This window comes from Kryptolebias marmoratus, linkage group LG14 (assembly GCF_001649575.2).
Source record: "Kryptolebias marmoratus isolate JLee-2015 linkage group LG14, ASM164957v2, whole genome shotgun sequence".
NCBI classification, from domain to species: domain Eukaryota; kingdom Metazoa; phylum Chordata; class Actinopteri; order Cyprinodontiformes; family Rivulidae; genus Kryptolebias; species Kryptolebias marmoratus.
This window is the reverse complement of record NC_051443.1, coordinates 16,397,163-16,419,918: the sequence shown is the minus strand read 5'-3', so window position 1 is coordinate 16,419,918 and position 22,756 is coordinate 16,397,163.

Below are 22,756 nucleotides of genomic sequence, written 5' to 3'. Positions count from 1 at the left end.
GGCAAAAAGGCACGGTATAAAAGTTTTACTGTGCACATTATTGTGCTTATTACAGTGTAAAGCAGTAAAAAAATGTTGAGAATTGCGATGGGGCTTGCCTGGAAGGTGGAATCGACACGTTTAGAAGCGGCAACAATCAGCAGAGGGGATGGTCAAACCTTCTTTTCATTCCTTGTGCAATGTCCTTCGTGCCCACAAGGGAGAGTTGTAAGTCAAGAGATGAACTGGGTTTGTTTGACGGTTGCGGGTTCAAGATTTAAAATTCATCTGACAACTTTTCTGTTCTTCAGATAACTTCAGATCAGTGAACTCCATATTCTGTAGTGCAAGGTATTCAGACGCTCACTGGAGACAGAAACGAGGTTCATGAAAAGATTTTAGATACAGAAAGTATTTGAAGTGGAAAACAAAAGACGAATAAAAGCCAGTTTAAATCTTCATGCGACACAAAACTGATAAGATCTCTGGAATTTAATGAGCTGGAGGTTGAGTAAAAGTGTATTTTCTCCACACTTTGCCCACCATAAACATCTGAAGAAGCCATCAACACAGTTGATGTTTAAAGTTTAATCCTGACCAAATATAAGGATCCTTCAAGATGATCTTTAAACCTCATTCTCCATTAAAAATTATTGTGACATTTAAACCCAGCATGATTTTTATCCTCCGAGAACTAATCGAAACATATAATAAAAAGCTCTCTCCTCGTCTTGCTTTCTGCTCCACAAACAGGAAAGAGGAATAAAGTCAAGTGGCACATAAATGAAAAGGTCTTCCCAGAGGCACTTACTGTGCAATCCTCTGGAGATCTCATCTTAGTTCAGCTAGTCCACTCAAGTCACGTTGGAGAAATGGCTCCAAATCAAAGCCAGAATTGCAGAGGCCTGCAGTCATCACAAAGATAGATAGTGAGGAACGCATAATAATGATCCATCAGCTTTCTCTCACTGCATATTGTCATTATCTGCCCCTTTTGTGGGGATGAATATGCTCACTATGACTAAAACATAAGGCTATGTTTTCCCTTTGCTGTTTTCCTTTTGTTCTCACAATTGCATGTAAATTAATATTATTATGGTGGAGAAATTTTTATGAAACAGTGTTAGGCCCAGTGTTGAGTCTGTTTGTTTTCATGATCACAACAACTGACATGCTGTCAAGGAGCGACGGGCCTCCTCCGAGCACTCTGAATACAGAGATTATCATTACAACAACAATGACAACATGCAGCTTTTTGGAACAAAGGCTTTATTGGCTCCGTGGATCAGAGCTGGAAAAGCCAGCAGGCAAAGAGGTGATCCTCTCCTGGCTGTTCCAGCATTTCCTGCTGGTTCTAATTTGGTCATCCTAATCATAAAAGCATCAGCTAGCTGCTGTGACAGAGTAAACCAAGAGGTGAAACGTCCTCTCCCTCCCTAAAAATTCCATTTTCACTCAAGTGGACCAGCAACAACAAGGAACACGGCAGCAAACGCGGGCGGACTTTCTCAGCTGCCAGATCAAATGGCAGAGAGGTTCATTATTGGAGACAGACAACAAACAGCTCTGCTGATATGTGTTTTGTTGTGGTCGCCCTGGTGAGCACGCAGGGTGCACGCTTTCACATAATGTGGATCCACTTTGGGCGAACACATACCAGCTTATCCTTTGAAGTTTCATCCTCGCGCACACACGCCTAGATGTGTTAGATCCATTTTACAGTCTCTACATGAACGAGGAGAGGTTGCATCTTCAGGGTCACGGGGTTGAACGGATGCTGCTGCACCATTTCATTCTCCATCTACTGTAAGCTGGAGGCCCCCCTCATATAATTTGAGTCATCAGTCTCTATTTCTACGCTGCAGATGTTTCCCCATGTCAGCAGCCCCCCTTGACAAAGCAAGATGGAGAACCCTCCTCTTCTAAAGTGTTGCACACGAATCTCCTGCTCTGCTTCCTTTTCCTCTGGCCCTCGCCAATCTCCAAGATCCCCCTGAGACACCATCAGAGCCTGATGGGAAAACATATTTTAATCGATGCTGGTGTTTGTGTTCTAATGAAAAAGCCTGTTGGAGTGACGTGCAGGAACAATGGCCAGTTGGTTATTGTATTTTTGTGGCTGCATGGCTCAATGACTAATTTATCCTGAAACATAAACAGGGATCATGGAATCCCTCTGAAAGCTTGATAAAAGACACTAATGGAAGGTGATTAATAGGCAATGGGCTAAATGACTGCTGTGATGCTGGTTTCATCACTGATGCAGTGTGACTGAAAGGGCTGTGAAGCAAAACAACGTCTTGTCTTTTTAAATCACTTAGAAAAAATGACAGTTTTCATCCTTTTAATGAACTTAAATTAATTTAAATGCACTGACGCTTTAATGGGCCTGATTCATTTGAATTAAACATATGTTAGAAATGACTTTGAAACAATTAGTTTGAGTAAAACAAGAGAAATATATTTCTTATTTTGACAAAAAATAATAATTTTCAATCATGATAAAGATAATGATAATGCCAAATGTTACATAAAAAGAAATAATTGAATAACGTGCTGTTCTCTTCATTGAAAAAGTCAGAGATTAAAAAAAATATCCGCACTTGATTTTTTAGTGTGTTCCAGTAAAATAAATCAAATCAAAAATAAACCCGTCAGATTCACAACATCGCGCTGTGTTTTAAGGAGTTTTATCAAACCGCCCATCTGAAATCAACCAAGGAAAAATAATAATTAAACAGAATGTTTCTTTAAAATAACAGGGCAACATTACTTGTTAAAAATACAAAGCGTTGTTAGAAATGAAGGCAAAAACGGGCTTTATTGACGGATTAATTTCGCAACTTAACTTTTTTTTTAAACAGCTTAAAATTTTGTTGGGAAAACTCCAAACAGGAAACCTCTCGGACCGTTTGTGATGTCTGAAGCGCTAATTGGACCCGACATGTTTTCAAACTGCCCCCAGGAGCGACCCCAAGAAACGGTTTCAAAGAAAAACCATCTCCTCAAATGGATCCATGTAATATTTCCTCCTCTTGCGCCGCAAATGACTCTGGGTGGAGGAAAATTGCAAGGGTCATTACTCTGGAAAAGAAAAAAAAGAAAAAAAGAAAAATTGAAAAGAAAAATAAGAGGAGAATAGATGGGGGTGTAAAAGAAAGTGTCACAGTTTTCTTTGGGATTTCTTTGAACGGAACAAGAGGATGTTATTGTATCAATTTTACATGATAGAGCCAATTAGGCAGTTAGAGAGAGGGGGTCTTCGTCCGGGTTTTGCGCTAAAACGCTTTTGATTCCTAACATCAAAGTTAAGTCAAACAAAAGTTTATTTTGGCTTCAACTCAACAGATTTAGACTTTTCAAGTCAAGGGATAAACTGCTTATTTATAACACCGTTTTACCTGTCTGCCTATTCTAAGGAAAATAAAAGAACTCTCCGAAACTTCTTAGTATCCTGAAATAAAATGCATTTATTTATTTTAGAAGCATCAATCAAGATTACTTTGTGTTGGCAGAATTACAATAAAAAGGAGAAATAAAAAATTAAAAAAACTTTAAAATCAAACCTCTATAGATATTTTGCTGCCACTGCATGGCGCTAAGAAACTGCGGGACAGAACGCGCTTTTATGCACAATTTAAGAGAGTACAAATAATAATAATAATAATAATAATAATAATAATAATAATAATAATAATAATAATAATAATAATAATAATAATAGAATGTTACCAGTTTATCGTATAAAATATATATATATATTTTTTGTTGTTGTAATGCTTTGAGGAATTTATCATAAAGGGACAGTAAGTATGTGTTTTATAACTTCTGACACTCAATTAATAAATAAAAATAGGAAGCATGCGCACTAAATAAATACTGAACTTGTCTTGGTTGATTTCAATCAAATTTATGGCAACCTTAAAAAAAGAAAAGGAAAAACCCACGGCCTATTTAAAATTAGGCAGCAAATAAAGCAGCTTCACTGTTTGAAGGAACACGTGTAAAGTTAGTCTTCTAGTGGACGGCAGGGCCTGCTTCCAGCCTCACACACTCTGCAGGATGCGGACAAGACAGGTTATTTATTTATTTTATTTATTTATTTAGTCAGTCCTCTGATATGTAAAAAAAGAAAGGAAGGAAGAAGAAAATAATACATGCCTGTCCTCCTGTCTCGGATGAAATGAGCTCAGTCTATCGGACTCAGGCCTGCTGTCTCTCCGTCTGCGCTCCATGGAAACACGGTGCGCTCTGCGCGCGCTCTACCTGCGGCTGCAGCAGCAGCATGCACATAGCACGGCTCTGAATACTCACACACACACACGCACAGAGTAAAAAAAGAAACACACCGTCCACTTCAACCACCGGAACAGAATAAAAACAGCGACTTAAGCCTGGGAACAGGCAGTCGGCACAGCAAACGGAGGTGTCTTATTGTTGCTCCGGTGCTTTCCACTTTCCAACAGCCTGCAGTCCTCCGCCCTGTCTTTCTCCTGCTGCTGACTTTGGATCAGCAGGAGTCAAACGCGCACAGCTGGCCCCGCTGACATCATCTACAAAGAAGCCTTCCTGCGGTTTGTTTGACACTGTCACCGTGTGTGGACTGTGTGTGTGCGTATGCATTAACACATAATTTCCAGTCCCACAACTTATATCCAGAACATCAAGTCACAGAGAGCAGCAGCCTTAACTGAACTTCAGAAATAGGGGGACAAGAATGTTAAATAGACTAAAAAGCTGGATCACATTTTTTCTGCTTTTAAAACAAATAATTGGCATATGAAGCCTAACAGATAAACCTATTTATGCTCAACCCCTCAAAAATCCATTTTAATTAACAAAAATGGTCCATTCTCAACTCCTCTGTGTCGTCCAGTGTAAAAGACTTCACTTCACATCATTTCACATCAATCAAATCATAAATAAATCACCATTAAGACAACACTTGTGAAGCAATTATGAATATATGCATGTGAAAAGTTTTGTGGAGCTTCTCAGTTAAGACAAAAACAACAATAATAATGAATGGATCAAAGGTTTTTGATGGGAGCTTGACGTTCAGCTAAAATTTCTTGCATGAGAGTAATATAATTGGCGTAGCAAACTCTCCTGTCCAAACATGCTCTGCCTTTGATGGATGAATCACCCCCTCGACTGTTTCATACTCCCGTTCAGAAGGGATCATTAGGCCCTTTGCAGATAAATGTATGTCACCATAAAGTGTATGCAAACAGAACAGTCGGTGTATGACCAAGTGATGGCAACCGGGTGATAAGCTTTGTGCAAACGTAACCACAGCCGGAGTGTTTAGCCCGACAGAGGAACAGCTATGCTTCGGTTTCCAAGTTTTGTTTTGGTTATGTTTTTTTTGGGGGGTTTTCTGGGTTTTCTTGCCTGCAGGGATGAAATACCAGCTCTAGATGCAACTATGGGTGCCCCCGCCCCCCCAACAAACAGAGAAACACGCAACTCGAGCTGGCAAGCTAAGACACAGATATGAAAAACATACTACAAGTCATGTGCAATCTTGTGCACATACAGAAACGTACGTCATAGGAAAAGACAGGAAAGAAAACGTGAAAAAAAACAAAAACTGCAAAGACTAATTCGTCTGTCAGGCACTCGGTTGCTCCACCTTTATCAGACCCACAAATCAAGCAGTGCATCCTCAGGTCCACAAAGAACTTCATTTTTCCTCCTCTGGGGAGAATCGTGTCTGAGGATGAGACCCTAACCTCCCTCCCTCTCTCAAAGAACAGCCTTGTTTGAAACTGTCAGTCAGGAAAAAAGTGCTCCTTGTCAAGTCTGTTCAGCTCATGTCATCACCAGCCCCCCTCTCTTTACTCCCCGAAACTGCACACAAAAAAAGGACCTCAAATCTGATTACGCTTATGTTTCACCAGGTTGAGAGATTTGACCGATGGCATTTTGGAATTTGAATTCTGTTTCATTTTTTTCTCGACTCTCACTTGCAAATGAGGCACTGCAGCTGCTTGCAGTTGCACAAATGGGAAGCGTTTAATCAAATAATGTTGATGCATTTCTATTTCCCCTTTTTTAAACTTCAAATTATGACTCAAGCAAACCATTTTTGCCTCAAACACACATTTTTTTTCCTGTTCATTTAACGTGCAAACTATCACTGCCATGATTTGGAAAAAGCTTAAATGCTGAACCACTTTATCTACAGCTGGAATCTTTTTAGCCTTAAAAATGATGGTTTGAAGTTATTCCTCTATGTTGACACCAGAGACAACATACAGTGCATACACAGCATACCATCGGAGTGCCACACCTCCACACCACTTTGATTATCTGCCAGGAGGAGTAAATGAGCTCAGAGATCTACAGCCAAAAGGAAAACCGTAAATGCACTTCAAAAGAACGGACCACAGCAAAAACAGAGAAGAAAAAAAAAAGACGTTTGTCTTGAACTGTCATTTGAAATAACTTCTTGTGACAAGTAATGCTTTGTTTGTTGTCACTGTCTTTTCTTCTGGATGGACAAAAAAAATGAAGAAAAAAGTTAATCCTCCCGCAGCCTTCAGGTCAAATTGACCCGATGTTACAAAGGCTTCTCTACCTCTCTCCATCTCTCTCTCTTTTGAGGGCGTCAAGAGAGTTAAATCTCTGTAGAATCCAGAGTTACTTTGTAATATAACTTTAACAGTCACTGTAATTGCAGTGAATTTGCTCTATGTAACAATAAATACCTAAAAAAAAAGTGGGGTTAATGTTTTATGATTGTGTTTCATCATTTGAAATGTCTCAGCAACAAAATGTTTGTGAGAAATATGGTCACTCACTTCAGAGCAAAGGAGCAAACTGTGTGATATTGGATGGTTCAATTAAACCATTTTCTTTACTCTGAGACTTCTGTTTGTGTCTGAAATTCTAAAACAGGAAACTCTGGTTTTATCTCATTACTGTAACCATGACGATAAACTTCTTCTATCCTGACAGCTTTTTTACTTGTAAAATTACTCAAAAAAGCTATTAAAGTGCTATTTTATTTTTGTCCAAAACATAAGTAATTCTTACCAAACTTTAACACTTTTTAAATTTTGAAACCATTCTATATTCAAACAAAAATTTATGATGCTGAGCCCTGTAAGGTTTCCCAGTCAAGATCCTGCCACCCAACTGCCATGCCTCTCCTACAGAATATAAATGTTAACAATGGATACTTCCCTTCATTATCTGAACTGGGGCTATAAATAAAGAAAAGAAAAGTTAAATAAAATATATTAAATAAAATGTCAAACTCAAAGCAAATAAATTCCAATAAAAAAATAATGGTTACTGAGGTCACAAATATATGGAGAAGTAGAACCATTTTCTTACAGGCTTCCATTTTTACCCATTCATGTTTGATTAATTTCATGAGTCAGGCCCTTCTTCTTTTATGCCACAGGACGATATGCAACTTTAATACAAAGTAAAAGGGAAAAGATTAAGTGTCTGATAAAAATCATGCAAAACACACTAAAACATGCAAACACACACCAAGAAATAATGTTAAAAAAATGTTTGCACTCAACAGGATTCCATCAGTAGATTTTCTACAGGCTGAAAATTTGAGCTTAATGAATTTTAGCTTTGTGTGTGTGTGTGTGTGTTTTCAATGGGTTGCAACAGAAAACAATAAAACAATATTTATGTTTCTTTCCAATCTAGGGTGACATTGATATGGCTTTACATTCATTTGAGAATATTGTATGTTCACGTAAACCCAAATTTTAACAATAAAATACACAAACAGACTACATGTGTGTTGTCTTCACTTTGGGAAGAACAGTGTCTGTTTAACCTTATGTAAAAAATGATAATAAAAAATCATTACACTTACTCCGTGTGTCTGTATGCAACATTGTCAGACAGGATTCACTTTTGCTTATCTTTTGCCACGGCCAACTCAACACCCTTCTCATTATTTAACACTTCACTGTACGCTCACTCCACTTTTCTCTCCAAACAAAGCAGTAAGCTTTATTTTTTTGTGACATGCTTTCTGTCTTCCTCCTGCATCTCCTATGAAAACACTCTCTGACCCTCACCATCCTCCATCAGCAGCTCCTCTGATCAAAGACACCGACATCACAACTAAATATCACAACAAGCAGCTGCCGCTATACTGTGCTGAAAGCGCGTGTTTGTTTGTCGATGCTTGTGTGTATGGGGGTGTGTGAGCTGCAGGTTTGTCGGTGGTCTCCCTATTGAGATGTGCTTATTTCTGCTCATAAACACACAGACACACTTCTTACATGCAACCAAGCCGCCCAAGTTGCAACTTTTCAAAGTTGCAGCTGCTAACTGTCAGGAATAACTGTTGCATTTTGAGTTAATTAAATGCATACTGAAATTATTGTCCTTCACATATAAAACACTGTCATGATAAGATGAATCCTAAAAGCCTGACTAGGTTGGTATGTTAGACTTTTTACAGCAAAGGTTCAAAGAACTTGACCTTCGATTGCTGTGCGTTGCTTTTACAATTTTTTTTACATTTATTTTTTTTAGGGGGATGAAGTATGGGGGGGTGTTGCCAGGGCAGTTAACTGAAACCAATTCCATATTTCTTTCCCTATGAAAGTCTATTGTTCTATAACAAAGGACATAGAATTGAATATCCTTTCTCATTATGACCACATTTTCAAACGAATTGGTTGCTCCCCTCATGTCCACAGGTTTATTCGGCTGACCCACTACAATAGAGCCAGCCCTGCCTTTGCGGTCCACTTTAGTGGAGATTTCTGGGGCCACAAAAAACTGGTCTGACAATGGAAACGAAGGACAAATAATGAGTAGGTAGGTTTTTTTGTCATCCCAAAAGAAAATGCAACTGCATTTTTTTAATTGTGTACCCAGTTTGTAATCTTCTTTGCGAATATTAGCCCTTTTCAGACATGGCGTACGTAACACTGAAGGTTTCAACTTTTAAAGTGGTTGTCAGACACTCAGGAATTTGGACATTAGTCACTTTTGTTTTAAATAGATAGTTTAAAGATTTTGAAGTGGAGTTCTGCTGAAAGGCTATGAACAATTAATATCGTACCTGTTGTAGATATATCTTTGAACAAACTCAGTTGGGAAAAACAGAGTTTTTCCAGTGTGGTAACATGGACAGATTGCTTCAGATTGCTTCAACTATAAAATGTATAACAATAGATTTGTGACGTGAACCAGGAAGTTGAAGTCAGAACTGGACCAACCTTGCTTGTCGACTGGTTCCAGCATGTTTTAAGTCCTACCTCTTCCAACTGAATAAACAGGGGGCTGGTCCATCAGTATACTGTATATGACTATGGTTTCAACAAGCCATTGCCTGCATTTTTCCCTATTTATGCCCACACATCCTCGTTTGTATTTTTGATTTTGAGTGAGAAAGGAGCAATGTAAAGACTGCACATTACTTTCTCAACATCAAAATAAGAAACCTATAGCTTTGATGCCCTGCTTTTATTCTATAAGAATTAGATGAGGAAAAATAATTTCGTAAGAACCAATGTTACAAATAGAAGAAATCATCTGAGTCCTAGATTTGCTGTTTTACTTTATCCTGCACAAGTACTGCACGATAAAAAGTGCTCTATGAAGCTCTATGAACCCCCACAGAAGGCTCTGTGAGGATTAAAGTAATGTTCAAATTCTTTTTCTTTGTTGTTGTTGTTTGTTTGTTTCCAGAACTTTGAGAGGAATAAGTGAAGTGAATCTCCATTACTACTGCTACCAATAATCAAGTATTAGCATGATTTTACCTTGCTCTCCATCTCTCCTCCCTCTCCTCGAGACGAGGTGGAGGAGTGGGTGGGTGGGGGGGGGGTCACAAGAGTAAACAAGAGTGAGGAAGAGCAGAGTAAAAGTAGGCACACAGGAGGCTAAAAGCATGTTGCTTTTTTTTCTCCCACTCCTTGTCTTCCTACTTCAGGCCTTGGGGAGATAATGAGGGTCTTGGCTTTGTAAACATTATTTCTGGTATATTGCAGCAGCAATCAGCTATTATTTATGGCTTGGGTTTTAATCATGTGAGAGCTAATATGCTTCAGAAAGAAGGAAAACACACAGAGACGCCTGAGTACAGCAGCCAAACATTGCTTTCCTACACTCAGCAAGGCAGCCACTCAACAGCAACATCAAACGCTTGCTCTCCTGTGCCTGGTTCATGTTAATCTATTGTTCCTATGAAGGTTCCTGGGAAACCACAGAAGGAGAAACTGGAGATAAAGAAAGAGAGGGGGGCTACCAAAGCTGAATAAATATGCTCTAAAACAATATCAGACTGACAAATGTGTTTCTGGGCCACCTATAACCTATATAACCTCAGGATTTACCTGTTATGAATCACACAAACTGACGTCAGCTACTAAGGGCCGCCAAAAATAAATAATGCAATCTGTATTAGAGAAAGTACCATGTGCTGGTAGTAATTTAGAACTGAATTCTGTCCACGGTATCTCTTAGCTTTTCTTTACACTATTTAAAAAAAAGATTTTGTGAAGTATAGCTCTTTTGGTTTTAATTCTAAAATTGATAAAATGTCAGTCCTACGTTTGTCAGTGATATGGAACTACAGTGTTAAAACCAGTGAAGTATAATTTGTCATCATAATCTGTTCTTTTAAAGCTCCAAAACAATAACTCTAAAACAATATTTTACACCTTTTTGCAGAGCATGAGCTCAAAAAGACTGAGGGGGTTCGAATGAAATGCAATCCTGTGAGTACTCAGCTCGAAATCGTAAATTTTAAATGCTCTAATCATCAAAGTTCTTGCCCTTTCAGTGAACCTTCAATCCTGAGCTGAAACCTTTCGGAAGTAAAAAATATAGTGGGACTATAGTGGCAATGGAAGTACTTTAAACATTCCTTGTCCCAGTTTTTTTTTTTAATGGTAAAAAGTAGCATTCAGCAGACAATAGGTGGAGGTTCACCCTGGATTTGTTGCGAGATTCATCACAAGGTGAGCACGGAGACACAGTCATGCATGCTCACACTTACACCTAAGGGGAATTTAGAATCTCAAATTAGGCTAACATGCATGTTTTTGGACTATGTGAGGAAACCAGAGTACCAGGAGAAAACCCCCAGCTGTGAATTTAACAAAACTCGGCTGGGGCCTTTCTGTGTAAAGTTTGCACGCTTTCTTTGTGCATGTGTGGGTTTTCTCCAGGTACTTTGGTTTTCTTCTACAGTAATAAAAAACAAAACAAAACAAAACAAAACATGAGTGTTAGATTAAATGGCAATCCTAAATCACCCTTAGGTGTGAATGTGTGTGTACTTGATTTTTTTTCTTTTTTTTATTTTGTCTCTTGTGTCACTGAGTTGGTCCTACAGACCTGTCATGGGTGTACCCTGTCTCTCATTTAATGGCTAATGGAAAAAGACACCAGCTCCAAGCAACCCTAAATAGGATCAGGTGGGTATAGAAAAGAATGAATAGATAAGAGCAAAGATTTTGTTGCTGATTATTTCTGATAGCAGTTAAGGATGTTAGGTTACGCACAATAATGACTTTAGAAGAAGTAGGAAAAAGCATGCTTTGAGTTTAAAATGAGATTTAAAAGGTTAGCTGGCATGGTAATAATAAAATAAATTCCTTACAGATAAGGAAGTGGTCCTAATTGAAGAAACAAACTTGACCATTTCTGTTAGAGCACAACATTTTATTCATTCATCTTTCCACAAACCCATCTTTTTTTTGTTTTAGATAAATAGATAGTTATTCCCAATGGAAACTTAAACAAAGGGTCACTTTTAGATCATTTACTTAAATATTTTTGATATTTTTTATCAAGAGAGGCAGAAATTAATCTTTTTTTCATAATATATTACAGGAGTTATTTTATTATTATTATTATTATTATTATTATTATTATTGTTATTATTATTATTATTAATATGTCACCTTATCAGCTTCGGACATCCATTTGGATAAGTATTCATGGTCTGTGGGAATATGTGAAAAATAATCTGTATGTAAAACAAAGACAACTGGGAATCTAAAGAAAGTTTTTGCTCCTTAATTGAGAAACAAAGTAAAATCAAGTTTCAATGTAACAATGGTCAGCCAGAGAGCAACTGGACATTAAAAGTACTACCTTATTATGCAGCTGCTTGCCTGACTCAGACTGTATGTGAAGGAGCTAACAGGCAGTCAGCACCAGGTCCAAGGTGACTGTGAGTTTAAAGGGCAGGGTTCAGAAAAGTAACAGACCCTGTACTGCCTCATTCACTCCCTAGCTGTCCATATTTACGAGGTGTAATTTTTATGTGAGTGCCAGGCAACAACAGGTTTAGGAGGGCCAGTGTAACCTTCCTAAGGCCTGGGGTGACCTGCACCCCAGCTACAATGGTCTCCCTGGGCCACAATTAGGGCCAGGGCTTCACTGAGTCACCCCAGCGTCATGCTCTTTGGAGGCTCATTGTAGACCCAACTCCCCCTGCACACAATTACTAGTTGACTTGAAACTGTCACATCTCTCTCTTCTCTGTGGGCAACGAAACACTTCATTCTTTGACTCCGTAAAGTAAAATGGATGTCAGCACACAGCTTGAAACAAAAAAAAAGAAAGCTGAAGAATGAAGAGGGGTCAGTGGAACCCCCCCCCCCCTCCCCCTTTTATCTCTGCGGCACACTAAGCTGTGACAGTTGCCACGATGTTCTGCGACAAAGTGAATATACAGCAGGAGCTCGCTGGGTCTGGCCACACAGACTTGTCACCACCACTCATCATCAAACCCCAAACTACCAATTACCTCCTGAGCCCACCCCCCACCTGCCCCAAGGCACAGTGACCTGCCCCCCTTCAGTCTGCTCCGCACCGCACAGCACTAACCCCCACCGCCTCTCATCTCAGCCCTGCTCTGTGCTCTCTAAACATGCCCCATGACTCGGTGACATACAGATGCTCAGAGATATTCTTCCCCATCTGCGTGCGGCTCTCTGTTTGTCAGACCCCTGAACTTTACGGACAGGATAAAGTCAATTTGTCTGTGCCTGTTTCAGGCGGAGCTCAGGGGAGCTAAATCAACAACTTATCATCTGAGAGGTAACAGGGTGAGACACGCTGGCTTCAGAACTGAAGCTCAAGAAAGCAGGCCTCGCTCGGCGCAGTTACCAGTAGCTGTGTTGCATTAGTGTATGACCATTTGGTTTAGGTTTTGAAAAAAAGGTTGTTTAAAGGACTGACTACCTGGTCAAGGACCCTGTACTGCCTGTATTATACCTGCATAACAGCAGACTATAATTAGTTTAGGTAAGAATCAACTGGATACTTGTGTGGTTGTTTTCAAGAAAATATTCATCAGACATCTACTAAATAATTCTGTCTTACTTCACTAAAAACAACCTTATTATCTGACAACTGCTTGATAATCATATTCCGATACAAAACACAGTCATATTATCAGACACTGTTGCGTTACACTAAAAGACGACAATTAAAAAGAACAATCTTAGACAGTTAATGAATAAAATATGAAACAAAATGTAGATATTCAAAATATTCTTTAAAACAGAACTGATAAAAGATAAACCTGTTTGATTTTTTTGTATAAAAATAACCTTTTTTCAGCTGTAAGATGTTGTGAAATACTATATCATCAATGTGTGATAAGGACTCAAAATCTAAGTCGTAGTGTCCAGAGAGAGTGGCTTTGGAAAGTAATTTGCTCACATAAATTTAAGTTAAAACTAAATTTTAATGTAAGCAACATGAGGTAAAACATAATATTAATTGACTTGTGCCCAACATTAAAAAAACAAACTGTGACAGCTGTTGCTCTGTATACAAATGTTGTGAAATATTCAGCTTGAACTGATGGGAGGAGAATGAAAGTATTCTGTACAAACCAAATCATTCTGGTAACAATCATGTTCTTCCATTTTGTGTTATCATGGATCTGTTGCATGACAGAAGATGACAAATTTGAATCAGTGCTATACTGGCAGCAACATGGACATCCCCCATCCCCCACCAACCAAGAGGTCCTCACCTTTGCAGTCAGCAATCACTTTCACCCTGCCCTAACTGCAGGATTTCTCCATTAAACCTTAATGAAATTACCCAACATCACATAACAATCATATTATATCTTAACACAGTCTTCAACAGTAAAGACTGGGCTGCATGTGTGTTTTGCAGAGTTCATCCATATCGATGTGTGTATGAAACATGATTGGAGATTTTTGTCATTTTATAACTGTGCATTCACATTTTCCTTTTGATGTAAAGCATCTAACTGAAGATAAACTCTAGACTACTTAGATGAGTAACAAGAAATATGGAGTTCTTTTGAACTCATCCATTTGCAAAGCTTGCAGTATCTGATTATATTCCCTGATGGGGAGGGGGGGTTCAGGAGAGAGACATGCTGTTAACAGATCACGAGAAACCTTTGCTCATTAGGACAAATTAATCCATCTTTGCCGTGACGGTTCAGATTTGAGACAGCGTACACTCCAAGACTTGTTTTGTGTAGACAAATGGGAACAATGTTAAAGCAAAAAAGTTGTGATTTGATCACCTCTAAGCTTGATCTAATTTGTCCCATCATCTGATTGAGATGTGTGCTGTGTCTTGTTAAACACAGCAACTCAAACAAATATTCATTAAGATATTAGAAACTTGAATTTTTTTATTTTTTTTTTTACACACAATATTGATTCACTTTTTTTCATTAATGAAAATATGGCCTCATTATTTGCCCAAGATGATTCACAGGAGACATGTAGGGCATCAGAACTCCTGGAATAAAGCTTAATTATCCTATTGAAACACCTCTCTGCAATAAGAGGGACATGTCATTACACTTTTCTCAGCAGTGTCCAACTTGAAGCTCTGCACAGCCTGGGTCATTTGGTCTAGGCTAAGAGAGTGAGAAAAAACAATACACAGTGGTTAAAAAGGGAAACAGGAAGTTTGATACAATAGAGAAGACCTTTGATTCATGATGAGGAGGAAGACTTCCCCTCTGGGTGCAAACTATTAATGTGAAAGTGACTCTGCCCATTACAGATTTGTTACAGCGAATAATGGAGCTAAAATTAGCACACAATGGCAGGCAGACGAGCGACACTTGCACCCAGCCATGCGCAGGAAGGGAGCAGGGGGTAATTGTATAAAAATGAGTGATTTGTCGGGGTCGTTGGTTGGTTTGGAGCGCCGGCTTGTCGCATGTAAGGGCAAAGGAGGAGAGGGAATAAAAGCTGAGACAAGACAGTTTGATGATCAGCCTCCATCTTATTTTGTATGAAAATGCAAACCAGTAAAATGCATAAAGGAATTGACATATAAGTTGATAACTCGTTGCCTGCTTTTTCTTTAAAGGGCCAGGTTAGGGCTTTCAACCCTAACTTAGATTTATTTGGGAGCACATTTGGAAACAATAGGGTATAAACTGTGCTTAAAAATGCCTTTTCCTAGTTAAAAATGATTTAACTGGCACAAAAACTACTATAATGTTTAGTTTGACATATGCTGATGTGCTACATTTGATGTCATTGTCAGTTATCCTAAACAAGCATAAAGAATAGCCAAAATGCCAAAAATGGATATTCTGATGTGGCACCTGTTTATGTAAAAGGAATTGGTGACAAGTGATAAAATAATGACTTCTTGTAGGAGTATCCCATGTTGTAGTTGAAATTTTTAACCTTTGCTTGTTGCCATATTGAATGAAAAGGCCAAGGTGTAGGGGAAGTGGTTGCACTAAAAGAAATGGGATTCAGCCATTGCCTCTCTTGAACAGATAACATCTACATACTGTTGCCTGGAGGTGTGTTATGGTTCTTTTTCCCATCAAAGAACAAATGATTATCTCAAATAGGTAATAAAATGTGGAATCAGGTATCTCTGCCCACGGTTGTGGTTGCCATATTAATTAAATGTGACTTAAATTACAAATAAATTGTTCTCCACAAACCACCACAAAATCATCCCATCTCCTCCTGGTGTCATGAAGCATTACTTACCTTGTCATAACATGTTTTCTTTGGTAGAAAGCAGTTCACACTTATAACATTTTGACCACTGACAATTTACATAATACTTCATCAGTGCTCTGCAAAGAAAACTTACTTTCTGTCATTTACATGAGTTTTGTTCAGACACTTTTCAGCATCCCTAACTTTATCACCTCTCACATCAATGTGCAAAAATTCTGGCTTGGTCATCTTTACATCATTGCTTTAGTTAATTTAAGCTTGCAGACATTTCCCTGTGCATACCTCTCTCTCCTGATCTCACCACAGGTTAGGTCTGGACTTTGAAAGGGCCATTGCAACACCTTAACTAATTTTTGTTGCAGAGTAACTGTTGTGGATGGAATCAATGTTCTGTTGTATGATCCCATTTAAGCCAAACTTCAGTAAATAACTGTAAAGAGAAAATATGTATATTTAGTTATTCAGGAAATGTGTACAGTAGAGTGTCCTAGTCAACAGTAGGAACTGCACTGGCACTGCCAAAAAAGCATCTGTGCCATGAATGGCACCCTTTTTGCAAGAAGTGCTGTTTGGTGGCGCGTACAGCCACGTATAACAACATGTGCCAGTATCTTGCGGGGCTGTGACTATTAGAGACTAAAAAAATAGGAAATGTTTTGAGACATTTTGAAGACTCTTTCACCAATATCGTTCAAATGCAAGTTGCCAACAGTTGCATCCCAGACAGATACTGGCTTAAGCTGCCTACAGATGTGTTTACCTGTTAGCTATTTTAGAAAACTCATCACATCTGACTGATGTTAATTATCTAAAAATTTGGCAACTAATCAGTCAGTCTACAACTTTACATTTGTGAGAGTACTTGTTTTGATGTTTGAGAGCTGCTTGCCTTGGTCTGTGTTCACACAGCAGCTTAGAACAACAATCAAGCAGCAGGAAAGATTATATCTAGCTGAATGACAAGCTACAAACACCCTCAGAACTATGTTCCTCAAAACAAGAAAAAAAAAAAACAATTACAAAGCTGTGATGGAAAACGGATCTGATTTACAAATGTTTTACAAGACCAAATGGAGAAAAGGAGGGTGGAACAGAGAAACAGAGAGACATAGAGAGAGACAGAGATCTGTTGTGCATTAACTTTTTTGGACAGCAGAGAACATTTTCCAGGTGCGGGGGGAATTCCAGAGAGGCCAAAAGGCGAGTTTGTTTGTTTGCTCTTGTGTGTACACATGTATGTTGTTTTATCATTTATTACCATATCTTGGAGGACATTTTTGGCAGAGAAGCTGTGTGTGTGCGTACCTACACAGATAATACATATGCATGATTTCCACTAAATAAATTTCCATATCTTTTCCTCAATCTTTGTTTAAGATACAAGCCAGCAGCAGGACTTTGCAACTTTTCATGCATCCTCATGTGCTGACTGAGCATTTAAGCTGCTAAATGCTTATTTCTAGCTGTGGAATTAAAAATGTTAAATGTTGTTGTGCAATGTGCCAGAAATCTACAATTCCATCAACATTCTAATTTGTTTCAGCTGAGGGAAAGAGCCCTGCGGTCCAAGGGATCTCCTCTAATGAGAGCAGCAAAGTATGTGACATAGTTTGATTCTGAATGTAGACTAAAGGTTCTGCTGGAAATCATTAAATGCCTTTAAACCTGTTAACAATGCACAGGTATTTTTTCAGAGGACTTCAATTTAGCAGCAAAAATGTTCAAAAAAATGTTTGGTTTTAATTAGGTCAGGCACTTTTATGAATACTTCTAGATAAAGATAATATTTGCACAGATACGTCACAAACATTTACATTTATGACAAATAAACGAAAGGACAGATAGAAATAGATCTGGTTTTGAAAATAGTCCCAAACATTTGATGCAGAGACAGAAAAATAGGGAATAACAGAGAGGTGGTGGAAAACAGTGTCCCCAGCTGGTTTTGGCTATCTAATAAACATGTAAACACTCTGCGTTCTCTCCCTCATTAGGTGATTGCAGAGGCTGCTTGCTCTCCATAAATCAGGACCCAGGTTATCAAGGCCTCTGATCTTAACTGTAGTGGGCGCCCAGCTGTCTACAGCTGCACTGACTAGGAACAGCAGGCTCAGAAGAATCCATTTCCCCACCTCTCCCACCTTTCTCATTTTGCCTTTAAAAGAGGAGATTTGCTCGTAAGTTCACGAACACATAGCTTAACTTGTCATCAGCCTTGAATCATGCTGCCTGTGAACAAACCTTGAGAAGAATTAATGCGTCTTTTTTAAATGGTATGCATTTAGTTGATAAGCATTTTTTTTTTTTTTTTTTACAGTTTGTCAGTTTTTCCACCAGATCTGAAAAGAGTTATTGTGGCATCTAAGGAACTATTTTTCCTCATCACAATCATGAGAAAAGCATGATTGCCATAGAGGGAGCTTGACTAAGAAATGAATAGTTAAAGGAATGAAAAATGGCTGTGTGAGTTTGACTTTAAGTGCCTCTCATACCATCATAAAGGTTACAGCATGCCAGGTTCAAGCACAGTGTCACTCTCTTATTCTCTAATGTAAAACACTCACAGTGTGCTGCATGCTTTGCCAGCGCACTAAATGTTATAGTGCTGAAAGACCCTCTCTAGGCATCTTTAAAACTGTTACAGGACTGACTTTCATTAAAAAATAAAGACAATGAAAGAACAATCAAATGATTTGTTGTCAGTCACCAGTGAAGGTAAACTGAGTTAATGGATTTGAACAAAGGAAAATTAAATTAAACTATTTCCAAGATGAAAAGCAAATCAAAAGCAAATGAAGGTGCTAAATTCTTGTTGCCACTTTGCTGGTAAAAGGAAAGAAATATTATAAGTCCATAATTTCAGCAGCCATAATAAATATGTTAAAAAGGTAAATCACAGGAATCAGTTCAAATGACAAAAATGCAAATATAATCAACATGCTCAGTGATTTATAAACAAGTGTGATTCATCCCTTTCATTATGATCAGTGTGTGTCGTTAATGTCACAAGTTATGGGTAGCAAGGACCTAAAATGCAGACTTTGGAGGCATGATCTGTGAGCAAATAAAAACTAATTTCAATAAAGGCCTAGCATTCCTGGGAAGGACTGCACCACTGTGCACCACTTTTCACACCAAAGTTTTGGACTAAATACTTTAGACTTATGTTGAGAAATGATGAAATTACAGCTGTTTTGAACAAATCTTGAAAATAACATTTGTCTCATGCAATATTGTGAGAGGTTTTGCTCTGAAAATGTGTTGTGAATGACTCAGCAACTACTAGATCAATTATTTTTATAGCCCTTCTTGTATTTTCCAAGGTCAGTTGGCCGTAGTGACCATCTTGAATTAGATAAAAGTTCACCTGTTGATGTCAACACAATACTTATTTTTTACAAGATCCATGCAGTGACTCATGAGATATTTTGCTAATGGTCCAAACAAAAGAACACACACATACACACACAAGCAATAATGAGAAAAGGTGAGAGTCCAGGTAGTCAACCAGAGCAAACAGACAGAGCAGGGGCAAAGACACAACACAACACATACTATTTAACAATAGGTTCTACCAATGATACAAACAAAAAAACTAGGATAATATATTTTGAGAGGAATGATTAGTGAACAAGTAACAGGTGAGTTAATGAGCAGATGGAACACAGGTGCGAGGAACTAAACAACAAGGACATCTGAGGGAAACAATGGTTAAGAAACTGGGAAACTAATAAACTTTGAATACAAGGAAACTCAAATCCAGTGATTATAAGTCAAATACAATAAACAGAAGATGCAACTCAAACATAACTTACAATAAAATCCCCTAAGACTGTGACTCTGTAGTAGTTAGGCTTTTTGCTTACTATTGAACCGTCAGACTTGTTGGACCTAAGAGAGAGCTGGAAGTGTAAATGATTGTAACCCCTCTTTAAACTTGAAACATATATAAAGAGCTGTAAATTATTTTGGGCTTGCTTTTGATTTAAAGGCCTCTCTCTCTGTGGACTTCAAATTCAGGGCTCAAGTTTCTAGACATGAGGTGTGAAATGAAGATTTCACTAAGCTGAGCCCAAGAGCCCCTGTTATTATAGAGAAACAGGTGGATGGGAATGTAAAGCGCTTGCCGTGATCAAGGGTTTAGTTAGATGCTTTGCTGCCACAGTGCCTGCATGGTTGTACCTGCAGTGATTTTGATTCAGTTGACAATTGAAATGTGATGCCAGATCACAGCAATCTTCTCTCTTGAAGTCAAGGTCGAAGACTAAAATACAGACTGGCAATAATGCAGCACATAGAGAAACCAGGAACTTTGCTAAATAATTTAAAATAAGAAACAAAAAAGTCCAACATAAATCCAAAACCAAAGTCCCACACAGACATGAATGGGAAAAAATTAATAAGTGGTAGCAGGAAACATTGACTATCATTTGACAATGAATTTGGGAAATTAAGAAGCAAACATATCATGAATTATGTCAACTCCTTTAAAATGCAGCGCAGATTGTTAAATGGCAAGCAAGAAAAAAATAAAGCTAACTGATGACATCCAAACACTGACAGGTAACCACAGAGACTAAAACAAACAGAACAGACTTGAATCGTGACTTACAGAGGAAAACATGCAGTGAAACAAATACTAACTGAACCATACAAGACAGAAAAGAAAAAAATACAAAAAAGCTAAACTCATGGAAATGCAAACAGGATAATAAAATAACAAACATAACTGAAGCAAAAGAATGCAGAAAGTTTGGAATACCTCAAAACCCAAACCATGACCTCTTGTGGAAAAAGCAGAAGTGAGAGGAGTTCCCTTTTGCAACAAGAGACCAACATTTTTCTAAGAGTTTTACTTCAATAAGGCTACTTTTACTTTTTAAAGAATCATTGCACTGTAAACATGGATGGAAAAAAGTGCAATATTACAGTAAAATAAGCCTAAAGTAAGGCTAAACTAGTTGATTTGAAGATCTGTATGTACAGTTAATTTGACTCAAATTGATTTGTTTTACAGATTATTTGGTTAAATTCCCCAGCTGGAAGAAGGCTGATGCTTTTGGATGACCGAACGCATCTTTTAATTACTTAGTTGGTGACTGGATGAGGCATATGCCTATCAAATCCATGGCCAAACCTTCAGTGAGTCATTTCAACTAAAAGTTACAGTTAAAATCAATCAAAGGGTCTGCTCTGTTTCCTGTTGCTGATCCAAATAGCAATGATGGCCAGCAGTGGGTTTTTATGAATTAAACCCTAAAACACTCTAGTTAAAGCAAAGAATGTTTTGTTTTTGTTGTTTTTTGTTTGTTGACTGCTCCCCTCAGCAAGTAAATTCCCGCCACAGATTTGGCAACACAACCTGGGCTCAAACCTGCAGCCTGAGGATTATGAGACCACATCACTGACCATCACGCTACCACAGCTCTACTTAAAGCAAAGAATAACTTAAAATAAAACCCCACATCTTTACAGACAATTGAAATGATTCAGGAAAACAACATTGTTGCAGCAAAACAAAAGCCTGTGAAGCAAATATTTTACTGAAAAACTGCCTCTGTTGAATCATCTTCCGGTGAACCTTACTACACTTTTGTTGTTTGCTTGTTTGTCTTTTCTACAAAATTGTGTTTTCTGTGTTATTTAAGTGTTTTCGTTTTGGTCTCTCATTCATTCACAATTGTATTTTTAACTGAGAGCTCACTGTAAAAAGTGATTACGATCTCTTAAATTAAGTGTCTCCGAGGTTTTACTATTATTTTAACTCATTAACTTACAGTCAGATAGCCACTCAGTCCCGATGCTTTAACAGACATGAAAAAAATCCATTCTAACTGAATTCAGCAATGCAAGAAAATATTTGGAACATCTGATATTTTGCTCAGTTGTTTCTAAAAACAACACAAGAGCCTTTTTAATGTGTTTTAACCACACCCAGATAGAACCAACCAAGGCTGATCTGATTCTGGAGCACACCCACCCAGCTGTTCAAAGTCAAACACCTACTGTTACATCAAAAGATGATTTATGGCCGACAGCACACCTCAGAATTTAAATGGTAAACTAACCGAAGAATGAAACACAATTTTACTTTTCTTGGCAAAACAGACTAAGAATCCTTCTAGACACATTGGAATAGCTTTAGCTAAGGAGCACCGTTCACTTCTCTTTCCCTCCCCGCATTTCCTGTACAGTAATAAAATTATTCATGCCTCTGAACCTCTGGAAAAAAAAAAATCTGTTTGCTATTGCTGCCTGTTCCCCATAACCAGATATGTGCATTTATTGGTTTCTTTGTACGCTAAAAAAGCAATAAAGACTGGGAAATTTGATGCACAATAAACATTCATAAATATTTTCATCTTTAAGTGCTCTCAAACCTAAAGCACTAACATTCTGGTGAGAGAAGATCTGCCAAGGAGATGTAGTAAAAGTATGAAGTCTAAACAAATAAAGATCTGTAGCAAATTCATAAAACTCTTTAAATTATCTCATAACATCCTTATGTTTTTTTTCCAGAACTGCCTTTGTTACAATACTATCCTTTTCATAAAGTTAGTTGTAGTTAAGCTACATAATCACATAGTGGAAAAAAAGAGGCCTTTTAGCATTTAGCATGACTACAACCAGTTGCAGTATTGTCCTAAACTGTCCCGGTAACTTTGTTTTGTTTTGGAACTGATAACAGAGCACAGATGTTCGCCTGGCAGAAAATGAACAGTTTGAGCGTAATCTTGGCTTCTCTCATTACTCACTTAATGCTCGCAGTAAAGTCTTGCAGCAAAAAGGTGACAAAGAAAAGCAGAGACAAAAACAGACATTTTGCATTT